General features: G+C 47.5%; 1 long non-coding RNA gene across 1 annotated transcript in view; it reads left to right on the top strand.

Moving 5' to 3' along the window:
- LOC123796019 (uncharacterized) overlaps positions 1-4,736 on the top strand; it is an 87,735-nt gene extending 82,999 nt beyond the window's left edge. Inside the window, exons 9-10 of the long non-coding RNA XR_006780650.2 lie at positions 348-454; positions 3,425-4,736. This is a non-coding gene — a long non-coding RNA (uncharacterized LOC123796019). The remainder of the gene's footprint in view (positions 1-347; positions 455-3,424) is intronic.
- Positions 4,737-6,000: the final 1,264 nt, after the last annotated feature.

The raw sequence follows: 6,000 nt of genomic DNA on the forward strand, positions 1-6,000 counted from the left end.
GGGGAATCCACTTCCCATCGGAGGTGAGGGAGAGGATATACAAGCTGGGTTTTAATAGATGACAAAGGCCTGGCACCAGGAAGAGCTGGGAAAGACCATTCTCAGCAAAAGGAAGAACAAGGGCAAAGTCTCTGGGGTGGGAAAGAGCTGGCTATGTTTGATGAATTGAGAAAAGTCCAGATGGCTGGATCATAGTGAGGAAGAGAAAGAGAAGAAACTCTACCAATGGGGCCCATTATCTTGCAGGATCTCACAGACCACAGCCAAGAGTTTAGATTTCATTCCCAATGTTACAGAAGATTTTAAGCAAAACAGTGATGTAGTCTGATTCTTATTTTTTCAAAAAGATCATTTGACCGCGACGTGGAGAATGCACTGAAGTGGAGGTCCGTGGAGAAGGTGGAGGCCTCTTGCCACTCAGGAGGGGACGGTGGTGGATGCAGCGGCTACAGCAGTGGGTGGACAGCTCGGTTCTGATTCCTCAACCCCCCCACCCCACCCCAGCAGGTCGGAGTCCGCTGTAGGCTCTGGCAGACAAAGATTCTCCAGGGTTTCCCATCAGTCAGCTCACCAATCATCTCTCGAGGTCTTGCCTAGCACAGAGACAAATGTTTGGTACAATCGGGGTTAAGACTGATGCTGCCCCCCCCCCAGTAGATCAAAAACCCCCCACGACAATTTTTTTTTAACGATTTTATTTATTTATTCGACAGAGACAGAGACAGCCAGCGAGAGAGGGAACACAAGCAGGGGGAGTGGGAGAGGAAGAAGCAGGCTCATAGCAGAGGAGCCCGATGTGGGGCTCGATCCCAGAACTCCAGGATCACGCCCTGAGCCGAAGGCAGACGCTCAACCGCTGTGCCACCCAGGCGCCCCACCCCCCACAACAATTTAAATTGTAAGATGCCAGGCCTCAGGCACTGGTGACCATGAGCACTAGAGACAGGGGTGGCAGGGAACATTTTCCCTCACCAAAGACACCTGCCTTCAGGACCTTTGGCAAAACTGTGAACTATATCCTGTCTATGCTACTTTTTTTTTTTTTCCCAGCTCAGCATACTGACCGACCCCATCTCCTACACTGACAACTATGCAGACCCCATCTGTCCACTTTAGCTACCCCCACACACATCCGATTTTAAAGTGATGCTGTAAACCAAATGGGTTTTTAATTTTTGGTGTGTGTGGGAGACAGATTTGAGGTCTGGTGACCTTGCCAGCCCCCCTCAGCTGCAGGTGAACAGAAAAGCCACATTACAGGCTTGGAATGCCGTATAAATTCAGAGAAGGCAAATCTCAGGGCAAGACCTCTTGAGAGACAGGCCAGGGGCTGAGCTCATTTGGAAGCTGGATCTGAGGATGCTTGATGGAGAGGCATCCTACAGTTTAGCGAGGTGTGGCTTTTCTCTCTGGTTGCTTTTGAGACCTTCTCCTTGTCTTTGACATTCAGCAATTTCACTACATTGCTTTGGGATGTGGATTTCCTTTTATTTATTTATTTATTTTTTGACATACGTGGTCTATATGGAGGGCTGAATTGCATCCCTTCCACAAAGAACATGTGTTTAAGTCCTCAGCCCCAGTACCTTAGAATGTGACTGGCTTTGAAGAGAGGATTTTTAAAGAGGTGATTAAGTTATATGAGGTTATTAGGGTAGGTGATGATATCTTTAGGAGAGAGGCGATTAGCACACAGGTGCACACAGGGAAAGACCATGTGGAAACACAGGGAGAAGCTATCTGCAAGCCAAGGAGATGGGTTCAGAAGAAACCAATCCTGCCAATACTTTGGTCTCAGACTCCTACTTCCAGAATTATGAGAAGATAAATTTCCTTAGTATGTGTTACCTATTACCTCATTTTTTAAAATGGCATTTTGGCTAGGGGAGGTCGAGAATGTCCAAATTCGATCTTTGGCTTATTGCTTCTACCTAGATCTAGTTCCAAAATCCGAGGCCACGACAGGTAGCTGGGAAGCCAAGGGACCCATGAGTGCTCGCTGTAAGCCCTGGTGCAGGGAGAAGAGGTAAGAGGGCCTGGCCCCGTGCTGCCCTCTTTTCCCCACCTTGGTTGGGCTGTGAGATCTGCTTACAGGTTTTGAGGTCTAGTGTTTACCACTCCAGAGCTCAGACTTGAGTCTCAGGTTTTGCCGCTGGGATGGGAGGAAGAGCTGGTTTCACAGAGACCCATCATCATCAGGGAGAGTGCTTCCAGAGAGCAGGAGCGAGAAGACTTCTAGAGCAAGTGCAGAGTTGGTGCAGGTCTGGGAGCCAAGGGAGCAGGGAGGACAGGCCAGACAGCCAGAAGCTCTCCCAGGAGGGAGCAGTCCTGTCCTATGTTCCTCCTGTTATTATCTTACAGGAAGGAACTCAGGAAAGAACCACACGGGGACGGGGACAAGGTCTCTTTACTCAGTTACTCTGTCCCTGGCAAATATGGCTGACCCCAGAGAAACTCCTCTTAACCTTGGAGTGGAATCAGGCACAAGGTGGGAGGAGGACAGGAAGGAACTTTGAACTCCTTCTCCTGAAGGACACTCCTCTTCACACCGGGCGGCCCCAGTTTCATATTTCGACAATTTAAATGGACACAGTTCTTGGGGTCTAATGACTGTCACATTGCTTTTTCTCCCTTTCCCTCAAGGAGCATAAAGTGTCCAATGGTGAAGAGCTGCTCCAAATCTTGTGACCATGACGGGAATTATCTTTTTTCCCCTCTGGGTCAGCCAGCCTCTGGCTGGGTCCTTAGGGACAGAGCTCCCTCTGCTGGCTCAGGAGCTGGAGCCTTCCGGATCTTGAACAGAGCCCTTGCTGTGGTGACATCCACTTCATTATAATCGTCATCCTAATAATCTGGAACAACCTGTTTATTATACAGTACAATTACCTATTGCTGTAGATTAATAATGTTACCATGGAGTAGAGCAAGGGTTCTGGAGTCAGCCTGGGGCCCTTATTAGCAGTGACCTTTGGCATAGTTCTTAATTTCTCTGAACCTCAGTTTTCTCATCTGTAAAATGGATATAACAGCACTTGTGTCAGCTGGGGTCCAGTCAGGGAAACAGAAATTACGCTAGTTGAGTTCACAGAGAGAACATGGGGAGATCGTGAAACATGTGTTGGAAGGCTGAGAGAACAAAACGGGTATCTTGAGGTCATGGAGAATAGCTACAGAAAGCAGCCACCATCCCTCTGGTGGAGGGAAGAGGCTGGGATTACCAGAACTGCTTCAGGACCTATTGCTGCTCAAAAACCACCCCAAAGCTTAGAGACTTACCCCCTCGGGGTTAGCTGGTTGGCTAGGCAGTTCTTCCGCTGGTCTCGCCTAGACTCATTCATGCAGCAGTCTTCCACTGGAAGGGAGGCTGGGACATCTGAGGCGTTGGCCTTTCTCTCAATCTCTCTCCGCCTCTTTCATGTTCAAGGAGGTTACTGGTGGCAACAGTCTGAGAGAAGGGATCCCAGAGTACAGATGCTCGTCCAGCTCATCCAGCCTCTGCTTCCCGTCTGCTCCCATTCGCCAAAGCCCATCTCCTGATCTAGCCCGAGTCCTGCCAGAGGGGACCGCTCGAGGGCCTGGATTTCAGGAGGCAAGATCCATCGGGGGTCACCGGTGTAACAATCCATCACAAGAGCCTATAAATTTATAGGAGGGGGCTCCCAGCCACATGCTACCTCGGGATCTTGGAGGAGGGGTGTTGTGGAGCTGGGCTCAGACATGCGAGGTGCAGGCCTCCCCGCTCCCCTCCCCCAGCCTGTGCCAGGAATGCGGAAAGAAGTTGGAAACTGGAGCCATCTGCTGCTCCGAGGCGATCAGCAAGCAGATTTAGGAAGGAGCAAGTCTCTCTTCCTTCACCTTCCAAACTCTTTCTGACGAAGGAGAAGCGTAGCTTGCAGACTCCCAGCCTGGCATCCCAGAGCGCAGGGTAGGATGGCCGGAGCTGAAACTCAGGTGGCACGCCTGACTGTCTTTCAGGCGTGTTGAAGACTGGTAGTGTGTGCGGTGCTCAGCCCGGGGGAAACGTTCAATAAGGGGTTAACTATTTGTATTATCAAGTCTTTTTTTTTTAATTTTTATTTTTAAGTAATCTCTACACCCAACGTGGGGCTCAAACCCACAACCCCGAGATCAAGAGTCACGCACTCCACTGATCTAGCCAGCCAGGCACCGGTATTATTAACTCTTTTTAAATCTTTCTTAAGCACTGAACCCTCACTTACTAGGTACCTCGCTGTGGCTTAACATTTGGAGGTAACTGAGGCTTTATTCTATCCTGACACTTTCTTACTGCCCTGCGGCCCTCATCCATAAAGACAGTAACATTTCTCATCTCATGGGGAAGAATGTGTCAGGGTCTGGCACGAAGGCCTAGAAGGTCATAGAAGTTCACAGGGCTCCTGAGTGGATTTTTCAAACATTTAACTAAGACAGTGGCCTTGAAAGCCACACCTTTCTGTTGCAAGATCTGGGTTTATTCAGAGAGAAAAGGTTTCTTGAGGTCTCAGAGACCTGGGGCCTAGAGAGCTCAGAGTACAGGGCTCATACCAAAGGTGCAGAGAGGAAAGCAAGATAGGAGATCCCACCCCAAAGGAGAGAAGAGGGACCAACTAGCAGAAAGGATCAGAGGGGCTTAACTGGATCTGGTGTGTTGAGCCTGAGAGACAGTCCCATATAAGTTCCTTCCAGGACTTATAAGGGTATACACAAATTGCTGTGGGAGTGCCAAAAAAAAGGGGCGGGGGAGATCTGTGTATTCTGTCTCAAAGAGCGAGGCACAGGCTTGTCTGTCTCCAGCACGGCCCAGACAACACACTCAAAGTAGAGAGTTGAAAAGAAATGAATCAGGATCTATTTACTAAAGTGTGGGCAGGACTTAGTAACAGCAAGAAGTTGGTACAGTATCCCGATACTAATAATAGCCGCGAGCTATTAACTACCACTTTTAGGCCTGACGGAGCAAGAGGAAGGACCGATTCCTAGAAGCTGGAGAGCTGTGTGTTGAGGGCTGCCAGGCAAGTTATGATTGGGACAGCCAGCCAGCCTACTATGGCAGTGGCCCAGCAGGTGGGAAGTTTGGGGAATAAATGTGATTCCCTTTCTCTTTTCCCTTTCCTGCCAGTACAAGGGTTGCCAGATTACACGAGAAATACTTCTGCTAAAAAAATTATTGCTTATCTGAAATTCAAACTTAACGGGGTGTCCTGTATTTTATCTGGCAAGCCTAGCCGGTACTCCCCTTTGGCTAAATCCAGACAGAAGCCAGAGCCCAGGACATCCTATTGATACAGTCCAAAGGTCCCCCCTTTTATCCTGTAGGCAATGGAAGTAACTAAAGATTTTCAAGAAAAGGACAAATATTTTATGAAATCATTCTTTAATATTCATAGCAACACCATACATGATAGCATAAAATGCACATTACAAGAAGAATGAATAAATTGCAATGGGCACACAAGGCGATACTAAACAGCAGTGAAAAATTAACTAGCCACACACAACCACATGGGATTTTTGTTGTTTTTATTAGTCTCAGTTTATTGGTGGTTTTTTTTGTATAAATTTCTTTTTTTTTTAAAGATTTTTATTTATTTATTCGACAGAGATAGACAGCCAGCGAGAGAGGGAACACAAGCAGGGGGAGTGGGATAGGAAGAAGCAGGCTCATAGCGGAAGAGCCTGATGTGGGGCTCGATCCCACAACGCTGGGATCACGCCCTGAGCCGAAGGCAGACGCTTAACTGCTGTGCCACCCAGGCGCCCCTTTGTATAAATTTCTTAACTAACAATATTTAAATTAAAAATCAAGGCATATTTAATTTATGTAGAGTACATATCTTAAGTTTAATGGACATGACATACTATTTTTTTTATGACAGCATTTTTAAGATGACCACTATATTGTACACCTGAAACTAATATAACACTGTATGTTAACTATACTGGAATTAAAATTTACAACTTAATAAATAAAAAAGATAGCTACTATATTGCAGAATTAAT

This window comes from Ursus americanus, chromosome 6 (assembly GCF_024610735.1).
Source record: "Ursus americanus isolate L20-20 chromosome 6, mUrsAme1.1.p, whole genome shotgun sequence".
In the NCBI taxonomy this organism is placed as follows: Eukaryota; Metazoa; Chordata; class Mammalia; order Carnivora; family Ursidae; genus Ursus; species Ursus americanus.